The sequence below is a fragment of the Ranitomeya variabilis genome, chromosome 3, assembly GCF_051348905.1.
Source record: "Ranitomeya variabilis isolate aRanVar5 chromosome 3, aRanVar5.hap1, whole genome shotgun sequence".
Taxonomy (NCBI): domain Eukaryota; kingdom Metazoa; phylum Chordata; class Amphibia; order Anura; family Dendrobatidae; genus Ranitomeya; species Ranitomeya variabilis.
Window position 1 is genome coordinate 375,979,887 of NC_135234.1, and position 25,820 is coordinate 376,005,706.

At 48.2% G+C, this 25,820-nt stretch overlaps 73 pseudogenes; all 73 read right to left on the reverse strand.

The window, feature by feature from the left end:
- Positions 1-72: 72 nt before the first annotated feature.
- On the reverse strand, positions 73-248 carry LOC143760993 (U2 spliceosomal RNA; annotated as a pseudogene).
- Positions 249-425: 177 nt separating this feature from the next.
- Positions 426-601, reverse strand: LOC143763988 (U2 spliceosomal RNA; annotated as a pseudogene).
- A 177-nt stretch (positions 602-778) lies between these two features.
- On the reverse strand, positions 779-954 carry LOC143761229 (U2 spliceosomal RNA; annotated as a pseudogene).
- A 177-nt stretch (positions 955-1,131) lies between these two features.
- LOC143760668 (U2 spliceosomal RNA) lies at positions 1,132-1,307 on the reverse strand (annotated as a pseudogene).
- A 177-nt stretch (positions 1,308-1,484) lies between these two features.
- Positions 1,485-1,660, reverse strand: LOC143760994 (U2 spliceosomal RNA; annotated as a pseudogene).
- A 177-nt stretch (positions 1,661-1,837) lies between these two features.
- On the reverse strand, positions 1,838-2,013 carry LOC143759701 (U2 spliceosomal RNA; annotated as a pseudogene).
- A 177-nt stretch (positions 2,014-2,190) lies between these two features.
- On the reverse strand, positions 2,191-2,366 carry LOC143760995 (U2 spliceosomal RNA; annotated as a pseudogene).
- Positions 2,367-2,543: 177 nt separating this feature from the next.
- Positions 2,544-2,719, reverse strand: LOC143760996 (U2 spliceosomal RNA; annotated as a pseudogene).
- Positions 2,720-2,896: 177 nt separating this feature from the next.
- LOC143761986 (U2 spliceosomal RNA) lies at positions 2,897-3,072 on the reverse strand (annotated as a pseudogene).
- A 175-nt stretch (positions 3,073-3,247) lies between these two features.
- On the reverse strand, positions 3,248-3,425 carry LOC143759508 (U2 spliceosomal RNA; annotated as a pseudogene).
- Positions 3,426-3,602: 177 nt separating this feature from the next.
- LOC143759428 (U2 spliceosomal RNA) lies at positions 3,603-3,778 on the reverse strand (annotated as a pseudogene).
- Positions 3,779-3,955: 177 nt separating this feature from the next.
- On the reverse strand, positions 3,956-4,131 carry LOC143760997 (U2 spliceosomal RNA; annotated as a pseudogene).
- Positions 4,132-4,308: 177 nt separating this feature from the next.
- Positions 4,309-4,484, reverse strand: LOC143759702 (U2 spliceosomal RNA; annotated as a pseudogene).
- A 177-nt stretch (positions 4,485-4,661) lies between these two features.
- On the reverse strand, positions 4,662-4,837 carry LOC143760998 (U2 spliceosomal RNA; annotated as a pseudogene).
- A 177-nt stretch (positions 4,838-5,014) lies between these two features.
- Positions 5,015-5,190, reverse strand: LOC143762770 (U2 spliceosomal RNA; annotated as a pseudogene).
- Positions 5,191-5,365: 175 nt separating this feature from the next.
- Positions 5,366-5,543, reverse strand: LOC143760521 (U2 spliceosomal RNA; annotated as a pseudogene).
- Positions 5,544-5,720: 177 nt separating this feature from the next.
- LOC143760197 (U2 spliceosomal RNA) lies at positions 5,721-5,896 on the reverse strand (annotated as a pseudogene).
- Positions 5,897-6,070: 174 nt separating this feature from the next.
- Positions 6,071-6,249, reverse strand: LOC143762656 (U2 spliceosomal RNA; annotated as a pseudogene).
- Positions 6,250-6,426: 177 nt separating this feature from the next.
- On the reverse strand, positions 6,427-6,602 carry LOC143759998 (U2 spliceosomal RNA; annotated as a pseudogene).
- A 174-nt stretch (positions 6,603-6,776) lies between these two features.
- Positions 6,777-6,955, reverse strand: LOC143762893 (U2 spliceosomal RNA; annotated as a pseudogene).
- Positions 6,956-7,132: 177 nt separating this feature from the next.
- On the reverse strand, positions 7,133-7,308 carry LOC143761576 (U2 spliceosomal RNA; annotated as a pseudogene).
- Positions 7,309-7,485: 177 nt separating this feature from the next.
- On the reverse strand, positions 7,486-7,661 carry LOC143761539 (U2 spliceosomal RNA; annotated as a pseudogene).
- A 177-nt stretch (positions 7,662-7,838) lies between these two features.
- On the reverse strand, positions 7,839-8,014 carry LOC143761846 (U2 spliceosomal RNA; annotated as a pseudogene).
- Positions 8,015-8,191: 177 nt separating this feature from the next.
- On the reverse strand, positions 8,192-8,367 carry LOC143761000 (U2 spliceosomal RNA; annotated as a pseudogene).
- A 177-nt stretch (positions 8,368-8,544) lies between these two features.
- On the reverse strand, positions 8,545-8,720 carry LOC143763999 (U2 spliceosomal RNA; annotated as a pseudogene).
- Positions 8,721-8,897: 177 nt separating this feature from the next.
- Positions 8,898-9,073, reverse strand: LOC143762519 (U2 spliceosomal RNA; annotated as a pseudogene).
- Positions 9,074-9,250: 177 nt separating this feature from the next.
- LOC143761847 (U2 spliceosomal RNA) lies at positions 9,251-9,426 on the reverse strand (annotated as a pseudogene).
- A 177-nt stretch (positions 9,427-9,603) lies between these two features.
- LOC143761001 (U2 spliceosomal RNA) lies at positions 9,604-9,779 on the reverse strand (annotated as a pseudogene).
- Positions 9,780-9,956: 177 nt separating this feature from the next.
- On the reverse strand, positions 9,957-10,132 carry LOC143764011 (U2 spliceosomal RNA; annotated as a pseudogene).
- Positions 10,133-10,309: 177 nt separating this feature from the next.
- LOC143761240 (U2 spliceosomal RNA) lies at positions 10,310-10,485 on the reverse strand (annotated as a pseudogene).
- A 177-nt stretch (positions 10,486-10,662) lies between these two features.
- LOC143763108 (U2 spliceosomal RNA) lies at positions 10,663-10,838 on the reverse strand (annotated as a pseudogene).
- A 177-nt stretch (positions 10,839-11,015) lies between these two features.
- On the reverse strand, positions 11,016-11,191 carry LOC143818889 (U2 spliceosomal RNA; annotated as a pseudogene).
- Positions 11,192-11,368: 177 nt separating this feature from the next.
- LOC143760323 (U2 spliceosomal RNA) lies at positions 11,369-11,544 on the reverse strand (annotated as a pseudogene).
- Positions 11,545-11,721: 177 nt separating this feature from the next.
- Positions 11,722-11,897, reverse strand: LOC143761987 (U2 spliceosomal RNA; annotated as a pseudogene).
- A 177-nt stretch (positions 11,898-12,074) lies between these two features.
- LOC143762876 (U2 spliceosomal RNA) lies at positions 12,075-12,250 on the reverse strand (annotated as a pseudogene).
- Positions 12,251-12,427: 177 nt separating this feature from the next.
- LOC143762116 (U2 spliceosomal RNA) lies at positions 12,428-12,603 on the reverse strand (annotated as a pseudogene).
- A 177-nt stretch (positions 12,604-12,780) lies between these two features.
- LOC143761848 (U2 spliceosomal RNA) lies at positions 12,781-12,956 on the reverse strand (annotated as a pseudogene).
- A 177-nt stretch (positions 12,957-13,133) lies between these two features.
- Positions 13,134-13,309, reverse strand: LOC143761002 (U2 spliceosomal RNA; annotated as a pseudogene).
- A 177-nt stretch (positions 13,310-13,486) lies between these two features.
- Positions 13,487-13,662, reverse strand: LOC143764022 (U2 spliceosomal RNA; annotated as a pseudogene).
- A 177-nt stretch (positions 13,663-13,839) lies between these two features.
- LOC143762118 (U2 spliceosomal RNA) lies at positions 13,840-14,015 on the reverse strand (annotated as a pseudogene).
- A 177-nt stretch (positions 14,016-14,192) lies between these two features.
- LOC143761849 (U2 spliceosomal RNA) lies at positions 14,193-14,368 on the reverse strand (annotated as a pseudogene).
- Positions 14,369-14,545: 177 nt separating this feature from the next.
- LOC143761003 (U2 spliceosomal RNA) lies at positions 14,546-14,721 on the reverse strand (annotated as a pseudogene).
- A 177-nt stretch (positions 14,722-14,898) lies between these two features.
- Positions 14,899-15,074, reverse strand: LOC143764033 (U2 spliceosomal RNA; annotated as a pseudogene).
- A 177-nt stretch (positions 15,075-15,251) lies between these two features.
- On the reverse strand, positions 15,252-15,427 carry LOC143761252 (U2 spliceosomal RNA; annotated as a pseudogene).
- A 177-nt stretch (positions 15,428-15,604) lies between these two features.
- Positions 15,605-15,780, reverse strand: LOC143763109 (U2 spliceosomal RNA; annotated as a pseudogene).
- A 177-nt stretch (positions 15,781-15,957) lies between these two features.
- Positions 15,958-16,133, reverse strand: LOC143818890 (U2 spliceosomal RNA; annotated as a pseudogene).
- Positions 16,134-16,310: 177 nt separating this feature from the next.
- LOC143760324 (U2 spliceosomal RNA) lies at positions 16,311-16,486 on the reverse strand (annotated as a pseudogene).
- A 177-nt stretch (positions 16,487-16,663) lies between these two features.
- Positions 16,664-16,839, reverse strand: LOC143761988 (U2 spliceosomal RNA; annotated as a pseudogene).
- A 177-nt stretch (positions 16,840-17,016) lies between these two features.
- On the reverse strand, positions 17,017-17,192 carry LOC143762887 (U2 spliceosomal RNA; annotated as a pseudogene).
- Positions 17,193-17,369: 177 nt separating this feature from the next.
- On the reverse strand, positions 17,370-17,545 carry LOC143759999 (U2 spliceosomal RNA; annotated as a pseudogene).
- A 177-nt stretch (positions 17,546-17,722) lies between these two features.
- Positions 17,723-17,898, reverse strand: LOC143764044 (U2 spliceosomal RNA; annotated as a pseudogene).
- A 177-nt stretch (positions 17,899-18,075) lies between these two features.
- Positions 18,076-18,251, reverse strand: LOC143761264 (U2 spliceosomal RNA; annotated as a pseudogene).
- Positions 18,252-18,428: 177 nt separating this feature from the next.
- Positions 18,429-18,604, reverse strand: LOC143760669 (U2 spliceosomal RNA; annotated as a pseudogene).
- A 177-nt stretch (positions 18,605-18,781) lies between these two features.
- On the reverse strand, positions 18,782-18,957 carry LOC143761220 (U2 spliceosomal RNA; annotated as a pseudogene).
- A 173-nt stretch (positions 18,958-19,130) lies between these two features.
- Positions 19,131-19,310, reverse strand: LOC143760139 (U2 spliceosomal RNA; annotated as a pseudogene).
- Positions 19,311-19,487: 177 nt separating this feature from the next.
- LOC143759431 (U2 spliceosomal RNA) lies at positions 19,488-19,663 on the reverse strand (annotated as a pseudogene).
- A 174-nt stretch (positions 19,664-19,837) lies between these two features.
- On the reverse strand, positions 19,838-20,016 carry LOC143762657 (U2 spliceosomal RNA; annotated as a pseudogene).
- Positions 20,017-20,193: 177 nt separating this feature from the next.
- Positions 20,194-20,369, reverse strand: LOC143760000 (U2 spliceosomal RNA; annotated as a pseudogene).
- Positions 20,370-20,544: 175 nt separating this feature from the next.
- LOC143761678 (U2 spliceosomal RNA) lies at positions 20,545-20,722 on the reverse strand (annotated as a pseudogene).
- Positions 20,723-20,899: 177 nt separating this feature from the next.
- LOC143762862 (U2 spliceosomal RNA) lies at positions 20,900-21,075 on the reverse strand (annotated as a pseudogene).
- Positions 21,076-21,252: 177 nt separating this feature from the next.
- On the reverse strand, positions 21,253-21,428 carry LOC143762119 (U2 spliceosomal RNA; annotated as a pseudogene).
- A 177-nt stretch (positions 21,429-21,605) lies between these two features.
- Positions 21,606-21,781, reverse strand: LOC143761850 (U2 spliceosomal RNA; annotated as a pseudogene).
- A 177-nt stretch (positions 21,782-21,958) lies between these two features.
- Positions 21,959-22,134, reverse strand: LOC143762379 (U2 spliceosomal RNA; annotated as a pseudogene).
- A 177-nt stretch (positions 22,135-22,311) lies between these two features.
- Positions 22,312-22,487, reverse strand: LOC143764057 (U2 spliceosomal RNA; annotated as a pseudogene).
- A 177-nt stretch (positions 22,488-22,664) lies between these two features.
- LOC143761276 (U2 spliceosomal RNA) lies at positions 22,665-22,840 on the reverse strand (annotated as a pseudogene).
- A 177-nt stretch (positions 22,841-23,017) lies between these two features.
- LOC143763110 (U2 spliceosomal RNA) lies at positions 23,018-23,193 on the reverse strand (annotated as a pseudogene).
- Positions 23,194-23,370: 177 nt separating this feature from the next.
- On the reverse strand, positions 23,371-23,546 carry LOC143762911 (U2 spliceosomal RNA; annotated as a pseudogene).
- Positions 23,547-23,723: 177 nt separating this feature from the next.
- LOC143760325 (U2 spliceosomal RNA) lies at positions 23,724-23,899 on the reverse strand (annotated as a pseudogene).
- A 175-nt stretch (positions 23,900-24,074) lies between these two features.
- Positions 24,075-24,252, reverse strand: LOC143762361 (U2 spliceosomal RNA; annotated as a pseudogene).
- A 177-nt stretch (positions 24,253-24,429) lies between these two features.
- Positions 24,430-24,605, reverse strand: LOC143818891 (U2 spliceosomal RNA; annotated as a pseudogene).
- A 177-nt stretch (positions 24,606-24,782) lies between these two features.
- Positions 24,783-24,958, reverse strand: LOC143760326 (U2 spliceosomal RNA; annotated as a pseudogene).
- A 177-nt stretch (positions 24,959-25,135) lies between these two features.
- On the reverse strand, positions 25,136-25,311 carry LOC143762120 (U2 spliceosomal RNA; annotated as a pseudogene).
- Positions 25,312-25,488: 177 nt separating this feature from the next.
- Positions 25,489-25,664, reverse strand: LOC143761851 (U2 spliceosomal RNA; annotated as a pseudogene).
- Positions 25,665-25,820: the final 156 nt, after the last annotated feature.

Here is a 25,820-nt window from a genome sequence, read left to right on the forward strand (position 1 = left end):
TGGAAGCTCTGTAGATGACAGTTCTGCAGTGTGCGTGTGTTCAAGCTGTGCACAACGCGTTTCGAATCTGCATAACCACACCCTCCATCCCCATTGTGACAGCACGTGAAGGTTCCGTGTGACAAAGCAAGCTCCATTTCCAGCTCCCTATTCCAAAAATCCATTTAATATATGGTCCCCAAATAGGGGACGTATCAGATAAGAACAGACACTACGCTTGATCTTGAGCCATTTGGCCGAGAAGCGATGATCAGAAATGGTTTGCCACTTGGGCCGCACCAAGGCCTACAACCGAAACCCACTGTGGAGACATAGCAAAAGATTGCCACAGGGAAGACATTTTCCAGAAACTCTGGAAGCTCTGTAGATGACAGTTCTGCGGTGTGCGTGTGTTCAAGCTGTGCACAACGCGTTTTGAATCTGCATAACCACACCCTCCATCCCCATTGTGACAGCACGTGAAGGTTCCGTGCGACGAAGCAAGCTCCATTTCCAGCTCCCTATTCCAAAAATCCATTTAATATATGGTCCCCAAATAGGGGACGTATCAGATAAGAACAGACACTACGCTTGATCTTGAGCCATTTGGCCGAGAAGCGATGATCAGAAATGGTTTGCCACTTGGGCCACACCAAGGCCTACAACCGAAACCCACTGTGGAGACATAGCAAAAGATTGCCGCAGGGAAGACATTTTCCAGAAACTCTGGAAGCTCTGTAGATGACAGTTCTGCGGTGTGCGTGTGTTCAAGCTGTGCACAACGCGTTTTGAATCTGCATAACCACACCCTCCATCCCCATTGTGACAGCACGTGAAGGTTCCGTGCGACAAAGCAAGCTCCATTTCCAGCTCCCTATTCCAAAAATCTATTTAATATATGGTCCCCAAATAGGGGACGTATCAGATAAGAACAGACACTACACTTGATCTTGAGCCATTTGGCCGAGAAGCGATGATCAGAAATGGTTTGCCACTTGGGCCGCACCAAGGCCTACAACCGAAACCCACTGTGGAGACATAGCAAAAGATTGCCGCAGGGAAGACATTTTCCAAAAACTCTGGAAGCTCTGTAGATGACAGTTCTGCGGTGTGCGTGTGTTCAAGCAGTGCACAACGCGTTTTGAATCTGCATAACCACACCCTCCATCCCCATTGTGACAGCACGTGAAGGTTCCGTGTGACAAAGCAAGCTCCATTTCCAGCTCCCTATTCCAAAAATCTATTTAATATATGGTCCCCAAATAGGGGACGTATCAGATAAGAACAGACACTACGCTTGATCTTGAGCCATTTGGCCGAGAAGCGATGATCAGAAATGGTTTGCCACTTGGGCCGCACCAAGGCCTACAACCGAAACCCACTGTGGAGACATAGCAAAAGATTGCCGCAGGGAAGACATTTTCCAAAAACTCGGGAAGCTCTGTAGATGACAGTTCTGCGGTGTGCGTGTGTTCAAGCTGTGCACAACACGTTTTGAATCTGCATAACCACACCCTCCATCCCCATTGTGACAGCACGTGAAGGTTCCGTGTGACAAAGCAAGCTCCATTTCCAGCTCCCTATTCCAAAAATCCATTTAATATATGGTCCCCAAATAGGGGACGTATCAGATAAGAACAGACACTACGCTTGATCTTGAGCCATTTGGCCGAGAAGCGATGATCAGAAATGGTTTGCCACTTGGGCCGCACCAAGGCCTAAAACCGAAACCCACTGTGGAGACATAGCAAAAGATTGCCGCAGGGAAGACATTTTCCAGAAACTCTGGAAGCTCTGTCGATGACAGTTCTGCGGTGTGCGTGTGTTCAAGCTGTGCACAACGCGTTTTGAATCTGCATAACCACACCCTCCATCCCCATTGTGACAGCACGTGAAGGTTCCGTGCGACAAAGCAAGCTCCATTTCCAGCTCCCTATTCCAAAAATCTATTTAATATATGGTCCCCAAATAGGGGACGTATCAGATAAGAACAGACACTACGCTTGATCTTGAGCCATTTGGCCGAGAAGCGATGATCAGAAATGGTTTGCCACTTGGGCCGCACCAAGGCCTACAACCGAAACCCACTGTGGAGACATAGCAAAAGATTGCCGCAGGGAAGACATTTTCCAGAAACTCTGGAAGCTCTGTCGATGACAGTTCTGCAGTGTGCGTGTGTTCAAGCTGTGCACAACGCGTTTTGAATCTGCATAACCACACCCTCCATCCCCATTGTGACAGCACGTGAAGGTTCCGTGTGACAAAGCAAGCTCCATTTCCAGCTCCCTATTCCAAAAATCCATTTAATATATGGTCCCCAAATAGGGGACGTATCAGATAAGAACAGACACTACGCTTGATCTTGAGCCATTTGGCCGAGAAGCGATGATCAGAAATGGTTTACCACTTGGGCCGCACCAAGGCCTACAACCGAAACCCACTGTGGAGACATAGCAAAAGATTGCCGCAGGGAAGACATTTTCCAGAAACTCTGGAAGTTCTGTAGATGATAGTTCTGCGGTGTGCGTGTGTTCAAGCTGTGCACAACGCGTTTTGAATCTGCATAACCACACCCTCCATCCCCATTGTGACAGCACGTGAAGGTTCCGTGTGACAAAGCAAGCTCCATTTCCAGCTCCCTATTCCAAAAATCCATTTAATATATGGTCCCCAAATAGGGGACGTATCAGATAAGAACAGACACTACGCTTGATCTTGAGCCATTTGGCCGAGAAGCGATGATCAGAAATGGTTTGCCACTTGGGCCGCACCAAGGCCTACAACCGAAACCCACTGTGGAGACATAGCAAAAGATTGCCGCAGGGAAGACATTTTCCAGAAACTCTGGAAGTTCTGTAGATGATAGTTCTGCGGTGTGCGTGTGTTCAAGCTGTGCACAACGCGTTTTGAATCTGCATAACCACACCCTCCATCCCCATTGTGACAGCACGTGAAGGTTCCGTGCGACAAAGCAAGCTCCATTTCCAGCTCCCTATTCCAAAAATCTATTTAATATATGGTCCCCAAATAGGGGACATATCAGATAAGAGCAGACACTACGCTTGATCTTGAGCCATTTGGCCAAGAAGCGATGATCAGAAATGGTTTGCCACTTGGGCCGCACCAAGGCCTACAACCGAAACCCACTGTGGAGACATAGCAAAAGATTGCCGCAGGGAAGACATTTTCCAGAAACTCTGGAAGCTCTGTCGATGACAGTTCTGCGGTGTGCGTGTGTTCAAGCTGTGCACAACGCGTTTTGAATCTGCATAACCACACCCTCCATCCCCATTGTGACAGCATGTGAAGGTTCCGTCCGACGAAGCAAGCTCCATTTCCAGCTCCGTTTTCCAAAAATCCATTTAATATATGGTCCCCAAATAGGGGACGTATCAGATAAGAACAGACACTACGCTTGATCTTGAGCCATTTGGCCGAGAAGCGATGATCAGAAATGGTTTGCCACTTGGGCCGCACCAAGGCCTAAAACCGAAACCCACTGTGGAGACATAGCAAAAGATTGCCGCAGGGAAGACATTTTCCAGAAACTCTGGAAGCTCTGTCGATGACAGTTCTGCGGTGTGCGTGTGTTCAAGCTGTGCACAACGCGTTTTGAATCTGCATAACCACACCCTCCATCCCCATTGTGACAGCACGTGAAGGTTCCGTGCGACAAAGCAAGCTCCATTTCCAGCTCCTTATTCCAAAAATCTATTTAATATATGGTCCCCAAATAGGGGACGTATCAGATAAGAACAGACACTACGCTTGATCTTGAGCCATTTGGCCGAGAAGCGATGATCAGAAATGGTTTGCCACTTGGGCCGCACCAAGGCCTACAACCGAAACCCACTGTGGAGACATAGCAAAAGATTGCCGCAGGGAAGACATTTTCCAAAAACTCTGGAAGCTCTGTAGATGACAGTTCTGCGGTGTGCGTGTGTTCAAGCTGTGCACAACGCGTTTTGAATCTGCATAACCACACCCTCCATCCCCATTGTGACAGCACGTGAAGGTTCCGTGTGACAAAGCAAGCTCCATTTCCAGCTCCCTATTCCAAAAATCCATTTAATATATGGTCCCCAAATAGGGGACGTATCAGATAAGAACAGACACTACGCTTGATCTTGAGCCATTTGGCCGAGAAGCGATGATCAGAAATGGTTTGCCACTTGGGCCGCACCAAGGCCTAAAACCGAAACCCACTGTGGAGACATAGCAAAAGATTGCCGCAGGGAAGACATTTTCCAGAAACTCTGGAAGCTCTGTCGATGACAGTTCTGCGGTGTGCGTGTGTTCAAGCTGTGCACAACGCGTTTTGAATCTGCATAACCACACCCTCCATCCCCATTGTGACAGCACGTGAAGGTTCCGTGCGACAAAGCAAGCTCCATTTCCAGCTCCCTATTCCAAAAATCTATTTAATATATGGTCCCCAAATAGGGGACGTATCAGATAAGAACAGACACTACGCTTGATCTTGAGCCATTTGGCCGAGAAGCGATGATCAGAAATGGTTTGCCACTTGGGCCGCACCAAGGCCTACAACCGAAACCCACTGTGGAGACATAGCAAAAGATTGCCGCAGGGAAGACATTTTCCAGAAACTCTGGAAGCTCTGTCGATGACAGTTCTGCAGTGTGCGTGTGTTCAAGCTGTGCACAACGCGTTTTGAATCTGCATAACCACACCCTCCATCCCCATTGTGACAGCACGTGAAGGTTCCGTGTGACAAAGCAAGCTCCATTTCCAGCTCCCTATTCCAAAAATCCATTTAATATATGGTCCCCAAATAGGGGACGTATCAGATAAGAACAGACACTACGCTTGATCTTGAGCCATTTGGCCGAGAAGCGATGATCAGAAATGGTTTGCCACTTGGGCCGCACCAAGGCCTACAACCGAAACCCACTGTGGAGACATAGCAAAAGATTGCCGCAGGGAAGACATTTTCCAGAAACTCTGGAGGTTCTGTAGATGATAGTTCTGCGGTGTGCGTGTGTTCAAGCTGTGCACAACGCGTTTTGAATCTGCATAACCACACCCTCCATCCCCATTGTGACAGCACGTGAAGGTTCCGTGCGACAAAGCATGCTCCATTTCCAGCTCCCTATTCCAAAAATCTATTTAATATATGGTCCCCAAATAGGGGACATATCAGATAAGAGCAGACACTACGCTTGATCTTGAGCCATTTGGCCAAGAAGCGATGATCAGAAATGGTTTGCCACTTGGGCCGCACCAAGGCCTACAACCGAAACCCACTGTGGAGACATAGCAAAAGATTGCCGCAGGGAAGACATTTTCCAGAAACTCTGGAAGCTCTGTCGATGACAGTTCTGCGGTGTGCGTGTGTTCAAGCTGTGCACAACGCGTTTTGAATCTGCATAACCACACCCTCCATCCCCATTGTGACAGCATGTGAAGGTTCCGTCCGACGAAGCAAGCTCCATTTCCAGCTCCGTTTTCCAAAAATCCATTTAATATATGGTCCCCAAATAGGGGACGTATCAGATAAGAACAGACACTACGCTTGATCTTGAGCCATTTGGCAGAGAAGCGATGATCAGAAATGGTTTGCCACTTAGGCCTCACCAAGGCCTACAACCGTAACCCACTGTGGAGACATAGCAAAAGATTGCCGCAGGGAAGACATTTTCCAGAAACCCTGGAAGCTCTGTAGATGACAGTTCTGCGGTGTGCGTGTGTTCAAGCTGTGCACAACGCATTTTGAATCTGCATAACCACACCCTCCATCCTCATTGTGACAGCACGTGAAGGTTCTGTGCGACAAAGCAAGCTCCATTTCCAGCTCCCTATTCCAAAAATCTATTTAATATATGGTCCCCAAATAGGGGACGTATCAGATAAGAACAGACACTACGCTTGATCTTGAGCCATTTGGCCGAGAAACGATGATCAGAAATGGTTTGCCACTTGGGCCGCACCAAGGCCTACAACCGAAACCCACTGTGGAGACATAGCAAAAGATTGCCGCAGGGAAGACATTTTCCAGAAACTCTGGAAGCTTTGTCGATGACAGTTCTGCGGTGTGCGTGTGTTCAAGCTGTGCACAACGCGTTTTGAATCTGCATAATCACACCCTCCATCCCCATTGTGACAGCACGTGAAGGTTCCGTGTGACAAAGCAAGCTCCATTTCCAGCTCCCTATTCCAAAAATCCATTTAATATATGGTCCCCAAATAGGGGACGTATCCGAGAAGAACAGACACTACGCTTGATCTTGAGCCATTTGGCCGAGAAGCGATGATCAGAAATGGTTTGCCACTTGGGCCGCCCCAAGGCCTACAACTGAAACCCACTGTGGAGACATAGCAAAAGATTGCCGCAGGGAAGACATTTTCCAGAAACTCTGGAATCTCTGTAGATGACAGTTCTGCGGTGTGCGTGTGTTCAAGCTGTGCACAACGCGTTTTGAATCTGCATAACCACACCCTCCATCCCCATTGTGACAGCACGTGAAGGTTCCGTGCGACAAAGCAAGCTCCATTTCCAGCTCCCTATTCCAAAAATCCATTTAATATATGGTCCCCAAATAGGGGACGTATCAGATAAGAACAGACACTACGCTTGATCTTGAGCCATTTGGCCGAGAAGCGATGATCAGAAATGGTGTGCCACTTGGGCCGCACCAAGGCCTACAACCGAAACCCACTGTGGAGACATAGCAAAAGATTGCCGCAGGGAAGACATTTTCCAGAAACTCTGGAAGTTCTGTAGATGACAGTTCTGCGGTGTGCGTGTGTTCAAGCTGTGCACAACGCGTTTTGAATCTGCATAACCACACCCTCCATCCCCATTGTGACAGCACGTGAAGGTTCCGTGTGACAAAGCAAGCTCCATTTCCAGTTCCCTATTCCAAAAATCTATTTAATATATGGTCCCCAAATAGGGTACGTATCAGATAAGAACAGACACTACGCTTGATCTTGAGCCATTTGGCCGAGAAGCGATGATCAGAAATGGTTTGCCACTTGGGCCGCACCAAGGCCTACAACCGAAACCCACTGTGGAGACATAGCAAAAGATTGCCGCAGGGAAGACATTTTCCAGAAACTCTGGAAGCTCTGTAGATGACAGTTCTGCGGTGTGCGTGTGTTCAAGCTGTGCACAACGCGTTTTGAATCTGCATAACCACACCCTCCATCCCCATTGTGACAGCACGTGAAGGTTCCGTGCGACAAAGCAAGCTCCATTTCCAGCTCCCTATTCCAAAAATCCATTTAATATATGGTCCCCAAATAGGGGACGTATCAGATAAGAACAGACTCTACGCTTGATCTTGAGCCATTTGGCCGAGAAGCGATGATCAGAAATGGTTTGCCACTTGGGCCGCACCAAGGCCTACAACCGAAACCCACTGTGGAGACATAGCAAAAGATTGCCGCAGGGAAGACATTTTCCAGAAACTTTGGAAGCTCTGTAGATGACAGTTCTGCGGTGTGCGTGTGTTCAAGCTGTATACAACGCGTTTCGAATCTGCATAACCACACCCTCCATCCCCATTGTGACAGCACATGAAGGTTCCGTGCGACAAAGCAAGCTCCATTGCCAGCTCCCTATTCCAAAAATCCATTTAATATATGGTCCCCAAATAGGGGACGTATCAGATAAGAACAGACTCTACGCTTGATCTTGAGCCATTTGGCCGAGAAGCGATGATCAGAAATGGTTTGCCATTTGGGCCGCACCAAGGCCTACAACCGAAACCCACTGTGGAGACATAGCAAAAGATTGCCGCAGGGAAGACATTTTCCAGAAACTCTGGAAGCTCTGTAGATGACAGTTCTGCGGTGTGCGTGTGTTCAAGCTGTGCACAACGCGTTTTGAATCTGCATAACCACACCCTCCATCCCCATTGTGACAGCACGTGAAGGTTCCGTGCGACAAAGCAAGCTCCATTTCCAGCATCCTATTCCAAAAATCCATTTAATATATGGTCCCCAAATAGGGGACGTATCAGATAAGAACAGACTCTACGCTTGATCTTGAGCCATTTGGCCGAGAAGCGATGATCAGAAATGGTTTGCCACTTGGGCCGCACCAAGGCCTACAACCGAAACCCACTGTGGAGACTTAGCAAAAGATTGCCGCAGGGAAGACATTTTCCAGAAACTCTGGAAGCTCTGTAGATGACAGTTCTGCGGTGTGCGTGTGTTCAAGCTGTGCACAACGCGTTTCGAATCTGCATAACCACACCCTCCATCCCCATTGTGACAGCACGTGAAGGTTCCGTGTGACAAAGCAAGCTCCATTTCCAGCTCCCTATTCCAAAAATCCATTTAATATATGGTCCCCAAATAGGGGACGTATCAGATAAGAACAGACACTACGCTTGATCTTGAGCCATTTGGCCGAGAAGCGATGATCAGAAATGGTTTGCCACTTGGGCCGCACCAAGGCCTACAACCGAAACCCACTGTGGAGACATAGCAAAAGATTGCCGCAGGGAAGACATTTTCCAGAAACTCTGGAAGCTCTGTCGATGACAGTTCTGTGGTGTGCGTGTGTTCAAGCTGTGCACAACGCGTTTTGAATCTGCATAACCACACCCTCCATCCCCATTGTGACAGCACGTGAAGGTTCCGTGCGACGAAGCAAGCTCCATTTCCAGCTCCCTATTCCAAAAATCCATTTAATATATGGTCCCCAAATAGGGGACGTATCAGATAAGAACAGACACTACGCTTGATCTTGAGCCATTTGGCCGAGAAGCGATGATCAGAAATGGTTTGCCACTTGGGCCACACCAAGGCCTACAACCGAAACCCACTGTGGAGACATAGCAAAAGATTGCCGCAGGGAAGACATTTTCCAGAAACTTTGGAAGCTCTGTAGATGACAGTTCTGCGGTGTGCGTGTGTTCAAGCTGTATACAACGCGTTTCGAATCTGCATAACCACACCCTCCATCCCCATTGTGACAGCACGTGAAGGTTCCGTGCGACAAAGCAAGCTCCATTGCCAGCTCCCTATTCCAAAAATCCATTTAATATATGGTCCCCAAATAGGGGACGTATCAGATAAGAACAGACTCTACGCTTGATCTTGAGCCATTTGGCCGAGAAACGATGATCAGAAATGGTTTGCCATTTGGGCCGCACCAAGGCCTACAACCGAAACCCACTGTGGAGACATAGCAAAAGATTGCCGCAGGGAAGACATTTTCCAGAAACTCTGGAAGCTCTGTAGATGACAGTTCTGCGGTGTGCGTGTGTTCAAGCTGTGCACAACGCGTTTTGAATCTGCATAACCACACCCTCCATCCCCATTGTGACAGCACGTGAAGGTTCCGTGCGACAAAGCAAGCTCCATTTCCAGCATCCTATTCCAAAAATCCATTTAATATATGGTCCCCAAATAGGGGACGTATCAGATAAGAACAGACTCTACGCTTGATCTTGAGCCATTTGGCCGAGAAGCGATGATCAGAAATGGTTTGCCACTTGGGCCGCACCAAGGCCTACAACCGAAACCCACTGTGGAGACTTAGCAAAAGATTGCCGCAGGGAAGACATTTTCCAGAAACTCTGGAAGCTCTGTAGATGACAGTTCTGCGGTGTGCGTGTGTTCAAGCTGTGCACAACGCGTTTCGAATCTGCATAACCACACCCTCCATCCCCATTGTGACAGCACGTGAAGGTTCCGTGTGACAAAGCAAGCTCCATTTCCAGCTCCCTATTCCAAAAATCCATTTAATATATGGTCCCCAAATAGGGGACGTATCAGATAAGAACAGACACTACGCTTGATCTTGAGCCATTTGGCCGAGAAGCGATGATCAGAAATGGTTTGCCACTTGGGCCGCACCAAGGCCTACAACCGAAACCCACTGTGGAGACATAGCAAAAGATTGCCGCAGGGAAGACATTTTCCAGAAACTCTGGAAGCTCTGTCGATGACAGTTCTGTGGTGTGCGTGTGTTCAAGCTGTGCACAACGCGTTTTGAATCTGCATAACCACACCCTCCATCCCCATTGTGACAGCACGTGAAGGTTCCGTGCGACGAAGCAAGCTCCATTTCCAGCTCCCTATTCCAAAAATCCATTTAATATATGGTCCCCAAATAGGGGACGTATCAGATAAGAACAGACACTACGCTTGATCTTGAGCCATTTGGCCGAGAAGCGATGATCAGAAATGGTTTGCCACTTGGGCCACACCAAGGCCTACAACCGAAACCCACTGTGGAGACATAGCAAAAGATTGCCGCAGGGAAGACATTTTCCAGAAACTCTGGAAGCTCTGTAGATGACAGTTCTGCTGTGTGCGTGTGTTCAAGCTGTGCACAACGCGTTTTGAATCTGCATAACCACACCCTCCATCCCCATTGTGACAGCACGTGAAGGTTCCGTGCGACAAAGCAAGCTCCATTTCCAGCTCCCTATTCCAAAAATCTATTTAATATATGGTCCCCAAATAGGGGACGTATCAGATAAGAACAGACACTACACTTGATCTTGAGCCATTTGGCCGAGAAGCGATGATCAGAAATGGTTTGCCACTTGGGCCGCACCAAGGCCTACAACCGAAACCCACTGTGGAGACATAGCAAAAGATTGCCGCAGGGAAGACATTTTCCAAAAACTCTGGAAGCTCTGTAGATGACAGTTCTGCGGTGTGCGTGTGTTCAAGCTGTGCACAACGCGTTTTGAATCTGCATAACCACACCCTCCATCCCCATTGTGACAGCACGTGAAGGTTCCGTGTGACAAAGCAAGCTCCATTTCCAGCTCCCTATTCCAAAAATCCATTTAATATATGGTCCCCAAATAGGGGACGTATCAGATAAGAACAGACACTACGCTTAAACTTGAGCCATTTGGCCGAGAAGCGATGATCAGAAATGGGTTGCCACTTGGGCCGCACCAAGGCCTAAAACCGAAACCCACTGTGGAGACATAGCAAAAGATTGCTGCAGGGAAGACATTTTCCAGAAACTCTGGAAGCTCTGTCGATGACAGTTCTGCGGTGTGCGTGTGTTCAAGCTGTGCACAACGCGTTTTGAATCTGCATAACCACACCCTCCATCCCCATTGTGACAGCACATGAAGGTTCCGTGCGACAAAGCAAGCTCCATTTCCAGCTCCCTATTCCAAAAATCTATTTAATATATGGTCCCCAAATAGGGGACGTATCAGATAAGAACAGACACTACGCTTGATCTTGAGCCATTTGGCCGAGAAGCGATGATCAGAAATGGTTTGCCACTTGGGCCGCACCAAGGCCTACAACCGAAACCCACTGTGGAGACATAGCAAAAGATTGCCGCAGGGAAGACATTTTCCAGAAACTCTGGAAGTTCTGTAGATGATAGTTCTGCGGTGTGCGTGTGTTCAAGCTGTGCACAACGCGTTTTGAATCTGCATAACCACACCCTCCATCCCCATTGTGACAGCACGTGAAGGTTCCGTGCGACAAAGCAAGCTCCATTTCCAACTCCCTATTCCAAAAATCTATTTAATATATGGTCCCCAAATAGGGGACGTATCAGATAAGAACAGACACTACGCTTGATCTTGAGCCATTTGGCCGAGAAGCGATGATCAGAAATGGTTTGCCACTTGGGCCGCACCAAGGCCTACAACCGAAACCCACTGTGGAGACATAGCAAAAGATTGCCGCAGGGAAGACATTTTCCAGAAACTCTGGAAGTTCTGTAGATGATAGTTCTGCGGTGTGCGTGTGTTCAAGCTGTGCACAACGCGTTTTGAATCTGCATAACCACACCCTCCATCCCCATTGTGACAGCACGTGAAGGTTCCGTGCGACAAAGCAAGCTCCATTTCCAGCTCCCTATTCCAAAAATCTATTTAATATATGGTCCCCAAATAGGGGACATATCAGATAAGAGCAGACACTACGCTTGATCTTGAGCCATTTGGCCAAGAAGCGATGATCAGAAATGGTTTGCCACTTGGGCCGCACCAAGGCCTACAACCGAAACCCACTGTGGAGACATAGCAAAAGATTGCCGCAGGGAAGACATTTTCCAGAAACTCTGGAAGCTCTGTCGATGACAGTTCTGCGGTGTGCGTGTGTTCAAGCTGTGCACAACGCGTTTTGAATCTGCAAAACCACACCCTCCATCCCCATTGTGACAGCACATGAAGGTTCCGTGCGACAAAGCAAGCTCCATTTCCAGCTCCCTATTCCAAAAATCTATTTAATATATGGTCCCCAAATAGGGGACGTATCAGATAAGAACAGACACTACGCTTGATCTTGAGCCATTTGGCCGAGAAGCGATGATCAGAAATGGTTTGCCACTTGGGCCGCACCAAGGCCTACAACCGAAACCCACTGTGGAGACATAGCAAAAGATTGCCGCAGGGAAGACATTTTCCAGAAACTTTGGAAGCTCTGTAGATGACAGTTCTGCGGTGTGCGTGTGTTCAAGCTGTATACAACGCGTTTCGAATCTGCATAACCACACCCTCCATCCCCATTGTGACAGCACGTGAAGGTTCCGTGCGACAAAGCAAGCTCCATTGCCAGCTCCCTATTCCAAAAATCCATTTAATATATGGTCCCCAAATAGGGGACGTATCAGATAAGAACAGACTCTACGCTTGATCTTGAGCCATTTGGCCGAGAAGCGATGATCAGAAATGGTTTGCCATTTGGGCCGCACCAAGGCCTACAACCGAAACCCACTGTGGAGACATAGCAAAAGATTGCCGCAGGGAAGACATTTTCCAGAAACTCTGGAAGCTCTGTAGATGACAGTTCTGCGGTGTGCGTGTGTTCAAGCTGTGCACAACGCGTTTTGAATCTGCATAACCACACCCTCCATCCCCATTGTGACAGCACGTGAAGGTTCCGTGCGACAAAGCAAGCTCCATTTCCAGCATCCTATTCCAAAAATCCATTTAATATATGGTCCCCAAATAGGGGACGTATCAGATAAGAACAGACTCTACGCTTGATCTTGAGCCATTTGGCCGAGAAGCGATGATCAGAAATGGTTTGCCACTTGGGCCGCACCAAGGCCTACAACCGAAACCCACTGTGGAGACTTAGCAAAAGATTGCCGCAGGGAAGACATTTTCCAGAAACTCTGGAAGCTCTGTAGATGACAGTTCTGCGGTGTGCGTGTGTTCAAGCTGTGCACAACGCGTTTCGAATCTGCATAACCACACCCTCCATCCCCATTGTGACAGCACGTGAAGGTTCCGTGTGACAAAGCAAGCTCCATTTCCAGCTCCCTATTCCAAAAATCCATTTAATATATGGTCCCCAAATAGGGGACGTATCAGATAAGAACAGACACTACGCTTGATCTTGAGCCATTTGGCCGAGAAGCGATGATCAGAAATGGTTTGCCACTTGGGCCGCACCAAGGCCTACAACCGAAACCCACTGTGGAGACATAGCAAAAGATTGCCGCAGGGAAGACATTTTCCAGAAACTCTGGAAGCTCTGTCGATGACAGTTCTGTGGTGTGCGTGTGTTCAAGCTGTGCACAACGCGTTTTGAATCTGCATAACCACACCCTCCATCCCCATTGTGACAGCACGTGAAGGTTCCGTGCGACGAAGCAAGCTCCATTTCCAGCTCCCTATTCCAAAAATCCATTTAATATATGGTCCCCAAATAGGGGACGTATCAGATAAGAACAGACACTACGCTTGATCTTGAGCCATTTGGCCGAGAAGCGATGATCAGAAATGGTTTGCCACTTGGGCCACACCAAGGCCTACAACCGAAACCCACTGTGGAGACATAGCAAAAGATTGCCGCAGGGAAGACATTTTCCAGAAACTTTGGAAGCTCTGTAGATGACAGTTCTGCGGTGTGCGTGTGTTCAAGCTGTATACAACGCGTTTCGAATCTGCATAACCACACCCTCCATCCCCATTGTGACAGCACGTGAAGGTTCCGTGCGACAAAGCAAGCTCCATTGCCAGCTCCCTATTCCAAAAATCCATTTAATATATGGTCCCCAAATAGGGGACGTATCAGATAAGAACAGACTCTACGCTTGATCTTGAGCCATTTGGCCGAGAAGCGATGATCAGAAATGGTTTGCCATTTGGGCCGCACCAAGGCCTACAACCGAAACCCACTGTGGAGACATAGCAAAAGATTGCCGCAGGGAAGACATTTTCCAGAAACTCTGGAAGCTCTGTAGATGACAGTTCTGCGGTGTGCGTGTGTTCAAGCTGTGCACAACGCGTTTTGAATCTGCATAACCACACCCTCCATCCCCATTGTGACAGCACGTGAAGGTTCCGTGCGACAAAGCAAGCTCCATTTCCAGCATCCTATTCCAAAAATCCATTTAATATATGGTCCCCAAATAGGGGACGTATCAGATAAGAACAGACTCTACGCTTGATCTTGAGCCATTTGGCCGAGAAGCGATGATCAGAAATGGTTTGCCACTTGGGCCGCACCAAGGCCTACAACCGAAACCCACTGTGGAGACTTAGCAAAAGATTGCCGCAGGGAAGACATTTTCCAGAAACTCTGGAAGCTCTGTAGATGACAGTTCTGCGGTGTGCGTGTGTTCAAGCTGTGCACAACGCGTTTCGAATCTGCATAACCACACCCTCCATCCCCATTGTGACAGCACGTGAAGGTTCCGTGTGACAAAGCAAGCTCCATTTCCAGCTCCCTATTCCAAAAATCCATTTAATATATGGTCCCCAAATAGGGGACGTATCAGATAAGAACAGACACTACGCTTGATCTTGAGCCATTTGGCCGAGAAGCGATGATCAGAAATGGTTTGCCACTTGGGCCGCACCAAGGCCTACAACCGAAACCCACTGTGGAGACATAGCAAAAGATTGCCGCAGGGAAGACATTTTCCAGAAACTCTGGAAGCTCTGTCGATGACAGTTCTGTGGTGTGCGTGTGTTCAAGCTGTGCACAACGCGTTTTGAATCTGCATAACCACACCCTCCATCCCCATTGTGACAGCACGTGAAGGTTCCGTGCGACGAAGCAAGCTCCATTTCCAGCTCCCTATTCCAAAAATCCATTTAATATATGGTCCCCAAATAGGGGACGTATCAGATAAGAACAGACACTACGCTTGATCTTGAGCCATTTGGCCGAGAAGCGATGATCAGAAATGGTTTGCCACTTGGGCCACACCAAGGCCTACAACCGAAACCCACTGTGGAGACATAGCAAAAGATTGCCGCAGGGAAGACATTTTCCAGAAACTCTGGAAGCTCTGTAGATGACAGTTCTGCTGTGTGCGTGTGTTCAAGCTGTGCACAACGCGTTTTGAATCTGCATAACCACACCCTCCATCCCCATTGTGACAGCACGTGAAGGTTCCGTGCGACAAAGCAAGCTCCATTTCCAGCTCCCTATTCCAAAAATCTATTTAATATATGGTCCCCAAATAGGGGACGTATCAGATAAGAACAGACACTACACTTGATCTTGAGCCATTTGGCCGAGAAGCGATGATCAGAAATGGTTTGCCACTTGGGCCGCACCAAGGCCTACAACCGAAACCCACTGTGGAGACATAGCAAAAGATTGCCGCAGGGAAGACATTTTCCAAAAACTCTGGAAGCTCTGTAGATGACAGTTCTGCGGTGTGCGTGTGTTCAAGCTGTGCACAACGCGTTTTGAATCTGCATAACCACACCCTCCATCCCCATTGTGACAGCACGTGAAGGTTCCGTGTGACAAAGCAAGCTCCATTTCCAGCTCCCTATTCCAAAAATCCATTTAATATATGGTCCCCAAATAGGGGACGTATCAGATAAGAACAGACACTACGCTTAAACTTGAGCCATTTGGCCGAGAAGCGATGATCAGAAATGGGTTGCCACTTGGGCCGCACCAAGGCCTAAAACCGAAACCCACTGTGGAGACATAGCAAAAGATTGCTGCAGGGAAGACATTTTCCAGAAACTCTGGAAGCTCTGTCGATGACAGTTCTGCGGTGTGCGTGTGTTCAAGCTGTGCACAACGCGTTTTGAATCTGCATAACCACACCCTCCATCCCCATTGTGACAGCACATGAAGGTTCCGTGCGACAAAGCAAGCTCCATTTCCAGCTCCCTATTCCAAAAATCTATTTAATATATGGTCCCCAAATAGGGGACGTATCAGATAAGAACAGACACTACGCTTGATCTTGAGCCATTTGGCCGAGAAGCGATGATCAGAAATGGTTTGCCACTTGGGCCGCACCAAGGCCTACAACCGAAACCCACTGTGGAGACATAGCAAAAGATTGCCGCAGGGAAGACATTTTCCAGAAACTCTGGAAGTTCTGTAGATGATAGTTCTGCGGTGTGCGTGTGTTCAAGCTGTGCACAACGCGTTTTGAATCTGCATAACCACACCCTCCATCCCCATTGTGACAGCACGTGAAGGTTCCGTGCGACAAAGCAAGCTCCATTTCCAACTCCCTATTCCAAAAATCTATTTAATATATGGTCCCCAAATAGGGGACGTATCAGATAAGAACAGACACTACGCTTGATCTTGAGCCATTTGGCCGAGAAGCGATGATCAGAAATGGTTTGCCACTTGGGCCGCACCAAGGCCTACAACCGAAACCCACTGTGGAGACATAGCAAAAGATTGCCGCAGGGAAGACATTTTCCAGAAACTCTGGAAGTTCTGTAGATGATAGTTCTGCGGTGTGCGTGTGTTCAAGCTGTGCACAACGCGTTTTGAATCTGCATAACCACACCCTCCATCCCCATTGTGACAGCACGTGAAGGTTCCGTGCGACAAAGCAAGCTCCATTTCCAGCTCCCTATTCCAAAAATCTATTTAATATATGGTCCCCAAATAGGGGACATATCAGATAAGAGCAGACACTACGCTTGATCTTGAGCCATTTGGCCAAGAAGCGATGATCAGAAATGGTTTGCCACTTGGGCCGCACCAAGGCCTACAACCGAAACCCACTGTGGAGACATAGCAAAAGATTGCCGCAGGGAAGACATTTTCCAGAAACTCTGGAAGCTCTGTCGATGACAGTTCTGCGGTGTGCGTGTGTTCAAGCTGTGCACAACGCGTTTTGAATCTGCAAAACCACACCCTCCATCCCCATTGTGACAGCACATGAAGGTTCCGTGCGACAAAGCAAGCTCCATTTCCAGCTCCCTATTCCAAAAATCTATTTAATATATGGTCCCCAAATAGGGGACGTATCAGATAAGAACAGACACTACGCTTGATCTTGAGCCATTTGGCCGAGAAGCGATGATCAGAAATGGTTTGCCACTTGGGCCGCACCAAGGCCTACAACCGAAACCCACTGTGGAGACATAGCAAAAGATTGCCGCAGGGAAGACATTTTCCAGAAACTCTGGAAGTTCTGTAGATGATAGTTCTGCGGTGTGCTTTTGTTCAAGCTGTGCACAACGCGTTTTGAATCTGCATAACCACACCCTCCATCCCCATTGTGACAGCACGTGAAGGTTCCGTGCGACAAAGCAAGCTCCATTTCCAGCTCCCTATTCCAAAAATCCATTTAATATATGGTCCCCAAATAGGGGACGTATCAGATAAGAACAGACACTACGCTTGATCTTGAGCCATTTGGCCGAGAAGCGATGATCAGAAATGGTTTGCCACTTGGGCCGCACCAAGGCCTACAACCGAAACCCACTGTGGAGACATAGCAAAAGATTGCCGCAGGGAAGACATTTTCCAGAAACTCTGGAAGCTCTGTAGATGACAGTTCTGCGGTGTGCGTGTGTTCAAGCTGTGCACAACGCGTTTTGAATCTGCATAACCACACCCTCCATCCCCATTGTGACAGCACGTGAAGGTTCCGTGCGACGAAGCAAGCTCCATTTCCAGCTCCCTATTCCAAAAATCCATTTAATATATGGTCCCCAAATAGGGGACGTATCAGATAAGAACAGACACTACGCTTGATCTTGAGCCATTTGGCCGAGAAGCGATGATCAGAAATGGTTTGCCACTTGGGCCACACCAAGGCCTACAACCGAAACCCACTGTGGAGACATAGCAAAAGATTGCCGCAGGGAAGACATTTTCCAGAAACTCTGGAAGCTCTGTAGATGACAGTTCTGCGGTGTGCGTGTGTTCAAGCTGTGCACAACGCGTTTTGAATCTGCATAACCACACCCTCCATCCCCATTGTGACAGCACGTGAAGGTTCCGTGCGACAAAGCAAGCTCCATTTCCAGCTCCCTATTCCAAAAATCTATTTAATATATGGTCCCCAAATAGGGGACGTATCAGATAAGAACAGACACTACACTTGATCTTGAGCCATTTGGCCGAGAAGCGATGATCAGAAATGGTTTGCCACTTGGGCCGCACCAAGGCCTACAACCGAAACCCACTGTGGAGACATAGCAAAAGATTGCCGCAGGGAAGACATTTTCCAAAAACTCTGGAAGCTCTGTAGATGACAGTTCTGCGGTGTGCGTGTGTTCAAGCAGTGCACAACGCGTTTTGAATCTGCATAACCACACCCTCCATCCCCATTGTGACAGCACGTGAAGGTTCCGTGTGACAAAGCAAGCTCCATTTCCAGCTCCCTATTCCAAAAATCTATTTAATATATGGTCCCCAAATAGGGGACGTATCAGATAAGAACAGACACTACGCTTGATCTTGAGCCATTTGGCCGAGAAGCGATGATCAGAAATGGTTTGCCACTTGGGCCGCACCAAGGCCTACAACCGAAACCCACTGTGGAGACATAGCAAAAGATTGCCGCAGGGAAGACATTTTCCAGAAACTCTGGAAGCTCTGTCGATGACAGTTCTGCAGTGTGCGTGTGTTCAAGCTGTGCACAACGCGTTTTGAATCTGCATAACCACACCCTCCATCCCCATTGTGACAGCACGTGAAGGTTCCGTGTGACAAAGCAAGCTCCATTTCCAGCTCCCTATTCCAAAAATCCATTTAATATATGGTCCCCAAATAGGGGACGTATCAGATAAGAACAGACACTACGCTTGATCTTGAGCCATTTGGCCAAGAAGCGATGATCAGAAATGGTTTGCCACTTGGGCCGCACCAAGGCCTACAACCGAAACCCACTGTGGAGACATAGCAAAAGATTGCCGCAGGGAAGACATTTTCCAGAAACTCTGGAAGCTCTGTCGATGACAGTTCTGCGGTGTGCGTGTGTTCAAGCTGTGCACAACGCGTTTTGAATCTGCATAACCACACCCTCCATCCCCATTGTGACAGCATGTGTAGGTTCCGTCTGACGAAGCAAGCTCCATTTCCAGCTCCGTTTTCCAAAAATCCATTTAATATATGGTCCCCAAATAGGGGACGTATCAGATAAGAACAGACACTACGCTTGATCTTGAGCCATTTGGCCGAGAAGCGATGATCAGAAATGGTTTGCCACTTAGGCCTCACCAAGGCCTACAACCGTAACCCACTGTGGAGACATAGCAAAAGATTGCCGCAGGGAAGACATTTTCCAGAAACCCTGGAAGCTCTGTAGATGACAGTTCTGCGGTGTGCGTGTGTTCAAGCTGTGCACAACGCATTTTGAATCTGCATAACCACACCCTCCATCCTCATTGTGACAGCACGTGAAGGTTCTGTGCGACAAAGCAAGCTCCATTTCCAGCTCCCTATTCCAAAAATCTATTTAATATATGGTCCCCAAATAGGGGACGTATCAGATAAGAACAGACACTACGCTTGATCTTAAGCCATTTGGCCGAGAAACGATGATCAGAAATGGTTTGCCACTTGGGCCGCACCAAGGCCTACAACCGAAACCCACTGTGGAGACATAGCAAAAGATTGCCGCAGGGAAGACATTTTCCAGAAACTCTGGAAGCTTTGTCGATGACAGTTCTGCGGTGTGCGTGTGTTCAAGCTGTGCACAACGCGTTTTGAATCTGCATAATCACACCCTCCATCCCCATTGTGACAGCACGTGAAGGTTCCGTGTGACAAAGCAAGCTCCATTTCCAGCTCCCTATTCCAAAAATCCATTTAATATATGGTCCCCAAATAGGGGACGTATCCGAGAAGAACAGACACTACGCTTGATCTTGAGCCATTTGGCCGAGAAGCGATGATCAGAAATGGTTTGCCACTTGGGCCGCCCCAAGGCCTACAACTGAAACCCACTCTGGAGACATAGCAAAAGATTGCCGCAGGGAAGACATTTTCCAGAAACTCTGGAAGCTCTGTAGATGACAGTTCTGCGGTGTGCGTGTGTTCAAGCTGTGCACAACGCGTTTTGAATCTGCATAACCACACCCTCCATCCCCATTGTGACAGCACGTGAAGGTTCCGTGCGACAAAGCAAGCTCCATTTCCAGCTCCCTATTCCAAAAATCCATTTAATATATGGTCCCCAAATAGGGGACGTATCAGATAAGAACAGACACTACGCTTGATCTTGAGCCATTTGGCCGAGAAGCGATGATCAGAAATGGTGTGCCACTTGGGCCGCACCAAGGCCTACAACCGAAACCCACTGTGGAGACATAGCAAAAGATTGCCGCAGGGAAGACATTTTCCAGAAACTTTGGAAGCTCTGTAGATGACAGTTCTGCGGTGTGCGTGTGTTCAAGCTGTATACAACGCGTTTCGAATCTGTATAACCACACCCTCCATCCCCATTGTGACAGCACGTGAAGGTTCCGTGCGACAAAGCAAGCTCCATTGCCAGCTCCCTATTCCAAAAATCCATTTAATATATGGTCCCCAAATAGGGGACGTATCAGATAAGAACAGACTCTACGCTTGATCTTGAGCCATTTGGCCGAGAAGCGATGATCAGAAATGGTTTGCCATTTGGGCCGCACCAAGGCCTACAACCGAAACCCACTGTGGAGACATAGCAAAAGATTGCCGCAGGGAAGACATTTTCCAGAAACTCTGGAAGCTCTGTAGATGACAGTTCTGCGGTGTGCGTGTGTTCAAGCTGTGCACAACGCGTTTTGAATCTGCATAACCACACCCTCCATCCCCATTGTGACAGCACGTGAAGGTTCCGTGCGACAAAGCAAGCTCCATTTCCAGCTCCCTATTCCAAAAATCCATTTAATATATGGTCCCCAAATAGGGGACGTATCAGATAAGAACGGACTCTACGCTTGATCTTGAGCCATTTGGCCGAGAAGCGATGATCAGAAATGGTTTGCCACTTGGGCCGCACCAAGGCCTACAACCGAAACCCACTGTGGAGACATAGCAAAAGATTGCCGCAGGGAAGACATTTTCCAGAAACTTTGGAAGCTCTGTAGATGACAGTTCTGCGGTGTGCGTGTGTTCAAGCTGTATACAACGCGTTTCGAATCTGCATAACCACACCCTCCATCCCCATTGTGACAGCACGTGAAGGTTCCGTGCGACAAAGCAAGCTCCATTGCCAGCTCCCTATTCCAAAAATCCATTTAATATATGGTCCCCAAATAGGGGACGTATCAGATAAGAACAGACTCTACGCTTGATCTTGAGCCATTTGGCCGAGAAGCGATGATCAGAAATGGTTTGCCATTTGGGCCGCACCAAGGCCTACAACCGAAACCCACTGTGGAGACATAGCAAAAGATTGCCGCAGGGAAGACATTTTCCAGAAACTCTGGAAGCTCTGTAGATGACAGTTCTGCGGTGTGCGTGTGTTCAAGCTGTGCACAACGCGTTTTGAATCTGCATAACCACACCCTCCATCCCCATTGTGACAGCACGTGAAGGTTCCGTGCGACAAAGCAAGCTCCATTTCCAGCATCCTATTCCAAAAATCCATTTAATATATGGTCCCCAAATAGGGGACGTATCAGATAAGAACAGACTCTACGCTTGATCTTGAGCCATTTGGCCGAGAAGCGATGATCAGAAATGGTTTGCCACTTGGGCCGCACCAAGGCCTACAACCGAAACCCACTGTGGAGACTTAGCAAAAGATTGCCGCAGGGAAGACATTTTCCAGAAACTCTGGAAGCTCTGTAGATGACAGTTCTGCGGTGTGCGTGTGTTCAAGCTGTGCACAACGCGTTTCGAATCTGCATAACCACACCCTCCATCCCCATTGTGACAGCACGTGAAGGTTCCGTGTGACAAAGCAAGCTCCATTTCCAGCTCCCTATTCCAAAAATCCATTTATTATATGGTCCCCAAATAGGGGACGTATCAGATAAGAACAGACACTACGCTTGATCTTGAGCCATTTGGCCGAGAAGCGATGATCAGAAATGGTTTGCCACTTGGGCCGCACCAAGGCCTACAACCGAAACCCACTGTGGAGACATAGCAAAAGATTGCCGCAGGGAAGACATTTTCCAGAAACTCTGGAAGCTCTGTCGATGATAGTTCTGTGGTGTGCGTGTGTTCAAGCTGTGCACAACGCGTTTTGAATCTGCATAACCACACCCTCCATCCCCATTGTGACAGCACGTGAAGGTTCCGTGCGACGAAGCAAGCTCCATTTCCAGCTCCCTATTCCAAAAATCCATTTAATATATGGTCCCCAAATAGGGGACGTATCAGATAAGAACAGACACTACGCTTGATCTTGAGCCATTTGGCCGAGAAGCGATGATCAGAAATGGTTTGCCACTTGGGCCACACCAAGGCCTACAACCGAAACCCACTGTGGAGACATAGCAAAAGATTGCCGCAGGGAAGACATTTTCCAGAAACTCTGGAAGCTCTGTAGATGACAGTTCTGCGGTGTGCGTGTGTTCAAGCTGTGCACAACGCGTTTTGAATCTGCATAACCACACCCTCCATCCCCATTGTGACAGCACGTGAAGGTTCCGTGCGACAAAGCAAGCTCCATTTCCAGCTCCCTATTCCAAAAATCTATTTAATATATGGTCCCCAAATAGGGGACGTATCAGATAAGAACAGACACTACACTTGATCTTGAGCCATTTGGCCGAGAAGCGATGATCAGAAATGGTTTGCCACTTGGGCCGCACCAAGGCCTACAACCGAAACCCACTGTGGAGACATAGCAAAAGATTGCCGCAGGGAAGACATTTTCCAAAAACTCTGGAAGCTCTGTAGATGACAGTTCTGCGGTGTGCGTGTGTTCAAGCTGTGCACAACGCGTTTTGAATCTGCATAACCACACCCTCCATCCCCATTGTGACAGCACGTGAAGGTTCCGTGTGACAAAGCAAGCTCCATTTCCAGCTCCCTATTCCAAAAATCCATTTAATATATGGTCCCCAAATAGGGGACGTATCAGATAAGAACAGACACTACGCTTAAACTTGAGCCATTTGGCCGAGAAGCGATGATCAGAAATGGGTTGCCACTTGGGCCGCACCAAGGCCTAAAACCGAAACCCACTGTGGAGACATAGCAAAAGATTGCTGCAGGGAAGACATTTTCCAGAAACTCTGGAAGCTCTGTCGATGACAGTTCTGCGGTGTGCGTGTGTTCAAGCTGTGCACAACGCGTTTTGAATCTGCATAACCACACCCTCCATCCCCATTGTGACAGCACATGAAGGTTCCGTGCGACAAAGCAAGCTCCATTTCCAGCTCCCTATTCCAAAAATCTATTTAATATATGGTCCCCAAATAGGGGACGTATCAGATAAGAACAGACACTACGCTTGATCTTGAGGCATTTGGCCGAGAAGCGATGATCAGAAATGGTTTGCCACTTGGGCCGCACCAAGGCCTACAACCGAAACCCACTGTGGAGACATAGCAAAAGATTGCCGCAGGGAAGACATTTTCCAGAAACTCTGGAAGTTCTGTAGATGATAGTTCTGCGGTGTGCGTGTGTTCAAGCTGTGCACAACGCGTTTTGAATCTGCATAACCACACCCTCCATCCCCATTGTGACAGCACGTGAAGGTTCCGTGCGACAAAGCAAGCTCCATTTCCAACTCCCTATTCCAAAAATCTATTTAATATATGGTCCCCAAATAGGGGACGTATCAGATAAGAACAGACACTACGCTTGATCTTGAGCCATTTGGCCGAGAAGCGATGATCAGAAATGGTTTGCCACTTGGGCCGCACCAAGGCCTACAACCGAAACCCACTGTGGAGACATAGCAAAAGATTGCCGCAGGGAAGACATTTTCCAGAAACTCTGGAAGTTCTGTAGATGATAGTTCTGCGGTGTGCGTGTGTTCAAGCTGTGCACAACGCGTTTTGAATCTGCATAACCACACCCCCCATCCCCATTGTGACAGCACGTGAAGGTTCCGTGCGACAAAGCAAGCTCCATTTCCAGCTCCCTATTCCAAAAATCTATTTAATATATGGTCCCCAAATAGGGGACATATCAGATAAGAGCAGACACTACGCTTGATCTTGAGCCATTTGGCCAAGAAGCGATGATCAGAAATGGTTTGCCACTTGGGCCGCACCAAGGCCTACAACCGAAACCCACTGTGGAGACATAGCAAAAGATTGCCGCAGGGAAGACATTTTCCAGAAACTCTGGAAGCTCTGTCGATGACAGTTCTGCGGTGTGCGTGTGTTCAAGCTGTGCACAACGCGTTTTGAATCTGCATAACCACACCCTCCATCCCCATTGTGACAGCACATGAAGGTTCCGTGCGACAAAGCAAGCTCCATTTCCAGCTCCCTATTCCAAAAATCTATTTAATATATGGTCCCCAAATAGGGGACGTATCAGATAAGAACAGACACTACGCTTGATCTTGAGCCATTTGGCCGAGAAGCGATGATCAGAAATGGTTTGCCACTTGGGCCGCACCAAGGCCTACAACCGAAACCCACTGTGGAGACATAGCAAAAGATTGCCGCAGGGAAGACATTTTCCAGAAACTCTGGAAGTTCTGTAGATGATAGTTCTGCGGTGTGCGTGTGTTCAAGCTGTGCACAACGCGTTTTGAATCTGCATAACCACACCCTCCATCCCCATTGTGACAGCACGTGAAGGTTCCGTGCGACAAAGCAAGCTCCATTTCCAACTCCCTATTCCAAAAATCTATTTAATATATGGTCCCCAAATAGGGGACGTATCAGATAAGAACAGACACTACGCTTGATCTTGAGCCATTTGGCCGAGAAGCGATGATCAGAAATGGTTTGCCAATTGGGCCGCACCAAGGCCTACAACCGAAACCCACTGTGGAGACATAGCAAAAGATTGCCGCAGGGAAGACATTTTCCAGAAACTCTGGAAGCTCTGTAGATGACAGTTCTGCGGTGTGCATGTGTTCAAGCTGTGCACAACGCGTTTTGAATCTGCATAACCACACCCTCCATCCCCATTGTGACAGCACGTGAAGGTTCCGTGCGACAAAGCAAGCTCCATTGCCAGCTCCCTATTCCAAAAATCCATTTAATATATGGTCCCCAAATAGGGGACGTATCAGATAAGAACAGACTCTACGCTTGATCTTGAGCCATTTGGCCGAGAAGCGATGATCAGAAATGGTTTGCCATTTGGGCCGCACCAAGGCCTACAACCGAAACCCACTGTGGAGACATAGCAAAAGATTGCCGCAGGGAAGACATTTTCCAGAAACTCTGGAAGCTCTGTAGATGACAGTTCTGCGGTGTGCGTGTGTTCAAGCTGTGCACAACGCGTTTTGAATCTGCATAACCACACCCTCCATCCCCATTGTGACAGCACGTGAAGGTTCCGTGCGACAAAGCAAGCTCCATTTCCAGCATCCTATTCCAAAAATCCATTTAATATATGGTCCCCAAATAGGGGACGTATCAGATAAGAACAGACTCTACGCTTGATCTTGAGCCATTTGGCCGAGAAGCGATGATCAGAAATGGTTTGCCACTTGGGCCGCACCAAGGCCTACAACCGAAACCCACTGTGGAGACTTAGCAAAAGATTGCCGCAGGGAAGACATTTTCCAGAAACTCTGGAAGCTCTGTAGATGACAGTTCTGCGGTGTGCGTGTGTTCAAGCTGTGC